Here is a 10070-nt window from a genome sequence, read left to right as displayed (position 1 = left end):
TGTTCCGTGGTCTGTTCTTACTGTTGCTACTTGGTCGTTATACAGATTCTTCAGGAGGCAGACAAGATGACTTGGTATCCCCATACCACTAAGAACTTGCCACAATTTGTTATGGTCCACACAGTCAAAGGCTTTAGAATAGTCAATAAAACAGAAATAGATGTTTTTCTGAAACTCCCTGGCTTTTTCCATTATCCAGCGGATATTGGCAATTTGGTCTCTAGTTCCTCTGCCTTTTCTAAACCCAGCTTGTACATCTGGCAATTCTCGCTCCATGAACTGCTGAAGTCTACCTTGCAGGATCTTGAGCATTACCTTACTGGCATGTGAAATGAGTGCCACTGTTCGATAGTTTGAACCTTCTTTAGTGTTCCCCTTTTTTGGTATGGGGATATAAGTTGATTTTTTCCAGTCTGATGGCCATTCTTGTGTTTTCCAAATTTGCTGGCATATAGCATGCATTACCTTGACAGCATCATCTTGCAAGATTTTGAACAGTTCAGCTGGGATGCCGTCGTCTCCTGTTGCCTTGTTATTAGCAATGCTTCTTAAGGCCCACTCAACCTCACTTTTCAGGATGTCTGGCTCTAGCTCACCAACCACACTGTCAAAGCTATCCCCGATATTGTTATCCTTCCTATACAGGTTTTCTGTATATTCTTGCCACCTTTTCTTGATCTCTTCTTCTTCTGTTAGGTCCTTGCCATCTTTGTTTTTGATCATACCCATTTTTGCCTGGAATTTACCTCCAATGTTTCTAATTTTCTGGAAGAGGTCTCTTGTCCTTCCTATTCTATTGTCTTCTTCCACTTCCGCGCATTGCTTGTTTAAAAATAATTCCTTATCTCTTCTGGCTAACCTCTGGAATTTTGCATTTAATTTGGCATATCTCCCCCTATCACTGTTGCCTTTTGCTTTCCTTCTTTCTTGGGCTACTTCTAGTGTCTCAGCAGACAGCCATTTTGCCTTCTTGGTTTTCTCTTTCTTTGGGATGTATTTTGTTGCCGCCTCCTGAACAATGCTGCCAACTTCTGTCCAGAGTTCTTCCGGGACCCTATCTACTAAGTCCAGTCCCTTAAATCTATTCTTCACCTCCACTGCATATTCCTTAGGAATATTAGTGAGCTCATATCTAGCTGATCTGTGGGTCTTCCCTAATCTCTTTAGTCTGATCCTAAATTGTGCAAGAAGAAGTTCGTGATCTGAACTACAGTCAGCTCCAGGCCTTGTTTTTACCGACTGTACAGATGTCCGCCACCTTTGGCTGCAAAGGATGTAATCAATCTGATTTCGGTGTTGTCCATCTGGTGAAGTCCATGTATAAAGCTGTCTCTTAGGTTGTTGGAAGAGAGTGTTTGTTATGCAGAGTGAGTTGTCTTGGCAAAATTCTATCAGCCTGTGTCCTGCTTCGTTTTGTTCTCCCAGGCCATACTTACCTGTAATTCGAGGTGTCATTTGACTGCCCACCTTAGCATTCCAGTCTCCTGTGATGAAAATAACATCTCTTTTAGGCGTGTTGTCCAGTAGGTGCTGCAGATCCTCATAGAACTGCTCTACTTCAGCTTCTTCAGCATTTGTGGTTGGGGCGTATATTTGGATCACTGTGATGTTAGATGGCTTGCCCTGAATTCGAATTGAGATCATTCTGTCGTTTTTTGGGTTGTATCCAAGCACTGCTTTAGCCACTTTACTATTAATTATGAAGGCTACTCCATTTCTTCTGTGGTCCTCTTGTCCGCAGTAGTAGATCTGGTGGTCATTTGATGTGAAGTGGCCCATTCCAGTCCATTTCAGTTCACTGACGCCCAGAATGTCTATCTTTAATCTTGACATCTCACCAATAACCACATCCAATTTGCCCTGGCTCATAGATCTTACATTCCAGGTTCCGATGGTGTGTTGATCCTTAGAACATCGGATTCACCGTTCACCACCAGCACCGTCGGCCGCTAGCCGTCCTTTCGGCTTTGAGCTAGCTGCGTCATCACGTCTGGGGCTAGTTGAGCTCATCCTCTGTTCCTCCCCAGTAGCATTTTGACCATCTTCCGACCTGGGGGTCTCATCTTCCGATGGTATACCGACATATCTCTGGTTGTACTGATCCATTTAGTTTTCACGGCAAGAATACTGGGGTGGGTTGCCATTACCTTCCCCAGGGATCGCATTTAGTCTGACCTCTCTGTCATGACCTTCCCGTCTTGGGTGGCCCTTCACGGTTTAGCTCATGGCATCATTGAGGTGCTCAAGCTCCAGCACCACGACAAGGTAACGATCCTTTGCTGAAGGCTTACTCTCTATACCTTCTTAATATTCCTGGCACAAAGAGGTTCCTGGTTTCGTGTAGATTTGAAGACATCACACAAACATGTGTATTTGCAGCTTTCTAGATTGATAGCTAAGTTGGTTTGTGGCTGCAAAATAACAGAACACTTTGTGGCAGCTTTGCAACAGACACATTTCTTATGGTGTAAGCATTTATACCTACCATACAGAGTTAAGAGATCAGATCAGTCTTCCCCAACCTAGAGTCCTCCTGATTATTTTGGACTGTGGTTCCTGTCATCCCCAGCCAATGGGAAGGCGAGGGTGTTGAAACCCTTATTGTGGCAGGGAAATGTGCATGATAGAGAAAATAACATACAGGGTGATGGCTTCTTGCTCTCCCCCAGCCCCGTCTTGCAAAGAAGCTGGAAATGATGAAACGGCAGATGTGTCTATGCTGAGTTTCTACACTTAGTAATGTTTTTGGATTTCCACTTCTGGTGAGTTCACACATTTCAAGTCTTCCAAAGACAACTTCCAGCGTTGTCTTCCTGACTGTTCCCTTCTCCAAGGTATCATGCCAGCATGTGAAACAAAGCATTTAAAAGTTGAATGAGTGAGACAGAAATGATGACTGAGACATTCTGCATTAAAAAAACCTGCCAATAAATTTGATGTTTGCAGTACTGAAACAGGCAAGTTTGACACAAACCAGCTTTGATTTTTTTTCTCATAGAACTGAATCACTTTGGAGCTGTTTTGACCTGTGACAGTTCGTGTCAAGATATCTTGTTAAGCTCATCAAGTTCATTACTGTAGCTTGCTCCGAGAAGAAACAATTGTGATCTAGCCTTAATACATCTACAGCAGCAGAAACATCTTTCTTTCCTGTGATTTCATCCCCATCCCCAGGGCTTCCCCATTGGCCCAGAGGCTGATAGTGCTGGACTTCAGGTTAGATCCACCCCCTTGCAGCTGGCCCACTGCTGACCGCCCCCCCAGAGATTCCTGACTCCCCTCTGCTGATCCATTCCTGCTTATTAAAGTTGCTCTTTAAACATGGACAAATGCCAAAAAGCAGCTACAATCTTCTCTCAGTATTGCAGTGGTGCAGATGGGGACTGTATCCTTTTTAAAAATGCTAACTTAATCTTGATGCTAATGAATATACTTCATAGAGCTTGGCAATATAGTGATTTTTTAAAATTGACCCAATAAAACCTGCCCATTTAATAATTTTAAATGCATTTAATTTTAATAATTTTAATACATTTTTAAAAATCAGTTTTGGTTAGTTTCCTCAAACCATTGGAAAGGGGAGTGTAAGTATTTAAAATAAGTGGGAGTGCTGGCTTTTGATTATATGCAGACAGTGTTATGTTTTGTTTATTTTAATGAGAAATTTTATTTATCAACTGCTTTAGTGGCTGGTTTTTTTTCATTAGAAACAATAGTGGTTAAAAAAGAAATCTCAATTTTTCATCTTTTGATCATATAAGAAAGTATAAATGACTATAAGATGACCCATCCAGAGGAATATTAGACCAGAAAGGCTGTATTCGTGTAAGATGTAAGATGGCCATCCAAATCTGAGAGGTAAACTGTATGGAAAACAACCAATTCTTCCTTTTAAGTAAATACAGTATATGATGTAAAATCAAAACATTACAAAAAAGAAAACACTTTGATGTATTTGTACAAGAGAAACAACTCAAGCAGAACTGATCAGATTGCTGTAAAGCATGTGGTCCTAAGACCTCTGGGAGTCCCCCCAAGACCCTCTGGGGGGGTCCTCAAAATCAGAATTATTTGCCAGATATTGAAGATATTTGCAAACAGTTTAAAACAATGACACTCTTCTCATTATTTTTTTTTGTTAAAAAATACAGGTTTTTTTTCATGAAAAATATTTTATGTTAATATCTAATGGGTTTAATATTGTTATTTTTACATGATTCCTAAATAAATATTCAATGAATCATCAATTTTAATTTTTTAATACTGTAAATATTGACAAATATAACCCAAACAAACAAAAGCTCTTTTGGGGTCCTCCATAATTTTTAAAGATGGGAAGGGGTCTTGAGAGCAAAAAGTTTAAGAAACGCTGCTCTAAAGGTATCTTTCTTACTGTTCTTCTTCTGAGTTCATAGGTGGCCAAGCAGCACGTGCCAGCAATCCAAATCCCACTCCTGCCCAAAGTCCAAATACTAGGGCTACAGACAAGCAAAACAAATGTGCTCAAAAGTTGTATTAACATTCTTTTGAATTTAAGATTAAAATATGCAGTAATAGGACGAGCCCAAACTACACTCCAACTTCAGAAATGCATTTCTAACAGCAAACCAATTGTAACTCGCCCTTACTGAATATTCTCTGAGGGGTTCGAGAAACCATGTTTTTCTGTTATAGTTTAATTAAATAATTAAGCTTTTTTTTTTTTTTTTAAGATTGAAGGAATCCAGGGGCGGTTTTTAGAAAAAAGAAACAGAATACTCAAGTTAGGAATGTCAATAAAATCTTTCAGGACCTTGATCACATGGGGAGCCTCAGAGGCAGCAATGGCTGAGGACGAAAGGATTCAAATAATACAAATCAAAGTTGAATAAACTGTCAGAAGTATGCTAAGGTAAAACTGAGTTTTTAGTTCCATAAAATTTCAAAAATGACTTTGACAAAAAAGACCCAATTGATTAAAAAAGGATTTGCCAGTCATTCTTAAACAAGGATTATACCATAATCTAAGCTTACGTATCACATAATCAAAACTGTACCTACAATCTTGCATTTTCTACATTACATACATGTACCCAAACACATGTGTAGCATACAGTAAATAATGAAACTAACCTGTAGACAAACAAGGATTTCAAGACTTGCCAAGATTTCAAGATGCTCAATTAACTTTCCAGCTGAACTCAGTTCTGAAGTTCCTTTAGCTGATTCTAAACTATCGTATGGGTAAAAAAGTAAATCCATGTTTTCCAAGGGGAAAAGTAATTTATGGAGTGAAAATACTGAAGGATAACCTTCCAAAGAAAACGAATAGCGTGCCTATGCACTTAAAATAGTGTGAAGGAATAAAAATAAGAAGGCCACTTAAAACATACATTTATCTCACAGCAAGATTAATCCTACTGAATTTTAGCACGAGTCAAAGGAATTCTGACTACTTCTGTAGAACTTGCTTCGTTTGTGTCAAAATTGGAGATAAGATTAGGGATATAAGTTTCTGGGGTATCTATGAAATATATAGTTTCATCTACATACAGCAGTTTCATTCTAACTCTAGTCTACTACCATTCAGAATTTCTAATAGCACAAAAAAGAGGTTCTAAGAGCAAATTGTAACCAAGAGAAGATGGGGGGGGGGTAGGTAAGTGGAGGGAAGGAATTCAAGAGGAGGCAGGGTTACCAAGGCTTGGGACTAGGAGGCACCAAGCCAGGTATGGCTTGGATTGGGGTGGGATTCACTTAACGATAGCAACGGGGACTGCCAGGATTGCTGTCACTAAATGATGCAGTCATGTGATGTTGCACTAAGTGATGACAGCATCACTTAGCGATGGAAATTCCAGTCCCAATTACCATAGTTAACCAAGGACTACCTGTATATTGCTTTTCCAGAAGTATAACATGTAAAAGAAACAGTAGTACACTGCTCATTTAAGTCTAAAAGCCAATTATTTTATTTAAAACATTTATTTATTTATTTATCATTAAATTTATGTCACCGCCCATCTCCCCCAATGGGGGACTCTGGGCGGTTTACAATAAAATGACACTAAAAACATAACCACCTAAATTACCATTAAAATATAAATACAAATGAATGAAAAATCCAAGTGGAGATGGAACACAATCACTAAGAGGTGCTATGGTGCCAGCCATCCCCAGGTGGAGCTATCACTCTCCCCCTCCCAAGCAAGGCGGCAGAACCAGGTCTTCAGTTTCTTCCAGAAGTCCGAGAGAGAGGAGACCTGTCTCAACTCCGGGGGCAAGAAATTCCAAAGGGCGGGCACCACTGCAGAGAAGGCTCGCCTCCTGGACCCTGCTAGATGAAATTCCTTTGCTGATGGGGTCCGTAGCATGCCCTCCCTGCCTGACCGGGTGGGGCGGGTCGATGTTATGGGGATGAGACAGTCCCTCAGATACCCTGATCCCATGCCACGTAGGGCTTTAAAGGTGATAACCAACACTTTGAATTGAACCCGGAAGCAAACTGGTACCCAATGCAGCTTGCGTAACAGTGGTGTCACATGGGCTGATTTTACAGTACCGGTAACTGTCCGCGCAGCCGCATTCTGGACCAGCTGAAGCTTCCGGATACTCTTCAAGGGTAGCCCCATGTAGAGTGCATTGCAATAGCCTATATGGGAGATGACAAGGGCATGAGTGACTGTTTGGAGGGCATCTCCGTCCAGGAATGGGCGTAGCTGGCACACCACCCAAAGATGTGCAGAGGCCCTCCTGGCCGCAGCTGCCACCTGCTCTTTGAGCAGGAGCCATGAGTCCATGAGGACCCCCAGGTTACGCACCAGGTCTGTCTGGGGCAGTGCAACCCCATCCAGAACTAAAGATGACAAGGTCCCGGATACGGAGGAGCCCCCAACCCACAGCCACTCTGTCTTACCAGGGTTCAGCCGAAGCCTGTTGTTCCCCATCCAGACCCCTACAGCCCCCAGGCACCAAGAGAGGGCAGTCACAGCATCACTTACCTCACCCGGGATGGAGATACACAACTGAGTATCATCAGCATATTAATGATACCTCATCCCATGGTGACGGATGATCTCACCCAGCGGTTTCATGTAGATGTTAAAAAGGAGAGGGGAGAGTACCGAACCCTGCGGCACCCCACAGTGGAGGGGGTCGAGGGCTGGATCTCTCCTTTCCTATCGCCACTGATTGGGACCAGCCCTGAAGGAAGGAGGTGAACCAGCGCAAAACTACACTGCCCACCCCCAACTCCCTGGGCTGCCCCAAAAGGATACCATGGTCGATGGTATCGAAAGCTGCTTTATCTTACCTTTCCAAACACTGAAGTCAGCTATGCAACATACAAAGAAAAGGCTAAAAGAAAGGTTTAATAAAATACCAACACATCACATTGTCTGTAATGTTACATATAGAGAACAGAAAGGTTAAAATTAAAAGCAAGAGTTCATGTTTTCTCACACCTATTGTTACAATGCTAGTACCCGAGCTTTACTGTATTATGAGGAAGGGCCAGCGGTTCTTCTGATGGAACAAGTATGAGTTACTGGGGCTCAACAGCAAAAGAGCCCCATTTCCAGCAAGGAATGAAGAAGTCAATAGCAGCCAAATACTTCCCAGTGAAGACAAACACAAGAGTTGGTGTCAGGGGACCCTTATGTTCCACTTCTGTTTACTACTATAGTCTTATGCTATAAACATCTTCATTAGGGCTGTGCGCAGCCCTAATAAAATAATAGTTCTTCAGAATCAGTTTGGAAGCTCAGATAGCCCTAATTTTTAAGGTTTAAGGGATTGAAACCTATTCAGAAGTTAACATGTGCTACAGCCTTAAGACATTTATTTTCAGGAATGTCTTCATTCTCAAAGCAATCTATATTTACTCAAGAATTAAATCCTACCAGTTTCCCTGAGAGTTTCTCCTATGTACCTAATCCTGCAGCCTTACCTTATTCTATGTTTTACACAGGCTTATTCATTACATCCAAATTATATTGGCCTCTTGATTTCCACGTGAACTATATTCTAACCCTACGAATTTGCAATCTTTACAGCCTTTTATTATCTGACACCCATACCAGACTAATTCACACATAACTCTAAGAAATAACATTGTTTATTTTTGGCTTAGTATGTCTGAACTAGCTCAAGAAAGAAACCATGGATTACTTTTGTAGCAAGTCATATCTGGAAATGAGAACATGGTCATGGTTAGGATTCCTGACTTACTATAATCTTGTTTGAGTCCAGAGCTTCAACTTTTGTTTCTGGGCATCAGCAGGTAACTGAGGAAAACAAACCAAAAATTGGCATGTTTATATGCTTATCTGCCACACTGACTCTGGTTTATTCCTAACTAATCCTGGCCTCAGAGTTACATACTAACACAGCCATTAACTCGGGGGTTTTCTCTTCTTATATGAGGTTCTACAAAACTTGTGGTCAGCTGGTCATACTTCAATCTATTTGTTGAGTTAAAGTACCAACCAAAAGTTCAACTTTTATTGCTGCTTTCTACATGTTGTGTGGCTTCTGATGAGGGATTTATCATGCAATTGCTCAGTGTTATTCACAGAATTCTACCATCTTCGTTTTCTTCTTCTTCTTGTTGCCAAAGAAAAAAATAAGCTACCAGAAAGAGGGAAAAAAACCTTACCTCAATACCTTTTTATTGGCAGTTCTAGGAGTCCTCCACCTGAAGGTACCCCTAGTGAATGTGTAGACCTGTTTATGGAGAAAATGTGTGATAAATCCTCAGAGAGACTTACAGGGACCGTAGCAGACTTGATTATTCCATCTCTTCTTTCATATATCTTTGAACAGAGTAGGAAGGCACAATGCTCCACAGTTACATGGTAGAAAGTCAGATGCCCACATACTTCTGTCTCCCTAGAGCAGTGTTTCTCAACCTTGGCAACTTGAATATGTGTGGACTTCAGCTGCTTGCTGGCTGGGGAATTCTGGCAGTTGAAGTCCACACATCTTCAAGCCACCAAGGTTGAGAAACACTGCCCTTGAGTAAGCTTCAGTTAGTCTGCCAGAGGGTCAAAGTGTAGTTGCATGGAATTAACCCTGAAGCTGACAAATTGATCCAATCCCACATTTATATCATTTAAAAGTTCAAGGATTTATTGGAGAAGAGTTGATAAAAGCATAGCAGAGAAAGAGTACAAGCAATAATCAGTATCAGTTTACAAATATTCCCTAATCTACATGTAATTGTTGCTCTCTCCTTTTTTAAAGTGACAGTGTCAAAACATTGGCAAGAAGAATAAAGGTCCATTTCAGTCATGAGTTATTTATATACTGCTCCTATCATCCTCTTCCAGATGGGTGCAGAATACTTTTGAGAACATACAGCTGTTCAGTTCTGCTATGTATCATTTCTGTTTGTCCTTGATTCGGTTGTTGATTGAGACGCAAAAGAATGATTTTCTCATTCTAAGGCTGTTATGCCCTTTATGAGCTGTTTTAAATACATTCAAGTGTTATTCTTGCTGGGAACTCTTTTCCAGACTGTTGGACTTGACATAGATTTAAAGTCTGCACATTGACATGTCACAATCTCTTTCTCCATTTATTGTCTGTCAAGTGGGATAAAGAGTGGATAAAAAATTCTCAAAGGAATATTTTGAGAAATAATGCATAGTAGTTTAACCCATGACAAATGTTCAGCACTCCTCTGGCTCTCCATGGGAAAGTCAGAGAGCATTATTAACTGGCCAATCCCACAACTGTATGGGGCACACCCATAATGTTCTGGGAACACATTTTTAGGGCAAGATTGAAGTGCGACCTAGAAAACAAAACCCCAAATTTGTGAGGTATCCTCTAAGCAGAACTTCAGTTAGCTTACTGTTGTGAAGATTAACACTGGAATCCTATCCATGCTTACATGTAACTTAATTCTACTGAGGTCAGTGGCACTTGCTACCAAGCAAATATACAAATGTATATGCTACACCCAAAACAAAACAGAACAAAACAAAACAGGCTGGCCAGGTACCTCGAATTTTCTACTCCTTCACATTTCTGGTTCATTACGCAATGCCAGAACATCTCTAGAAGTTCTCTTTCACAGAAGAGTAATC

This window comes from Candoia aspera, chromosome 2 (assembly GCF_035149785.1).
Source record: "Candoia aspera isolate rCanAsp1 chromosome 2, rCanAsp1.hap2, whole genome shotgun sequence".
NCBI classification, from domain to species: domain Eukaryota; kingdom Metazoa; phylum Chordata; class Lepidosauria; order Squamata; family Boidae; genus Candoia; species Candoia aspera.
Note: the sequence above shows the minus strand (reverse complement) of the source record.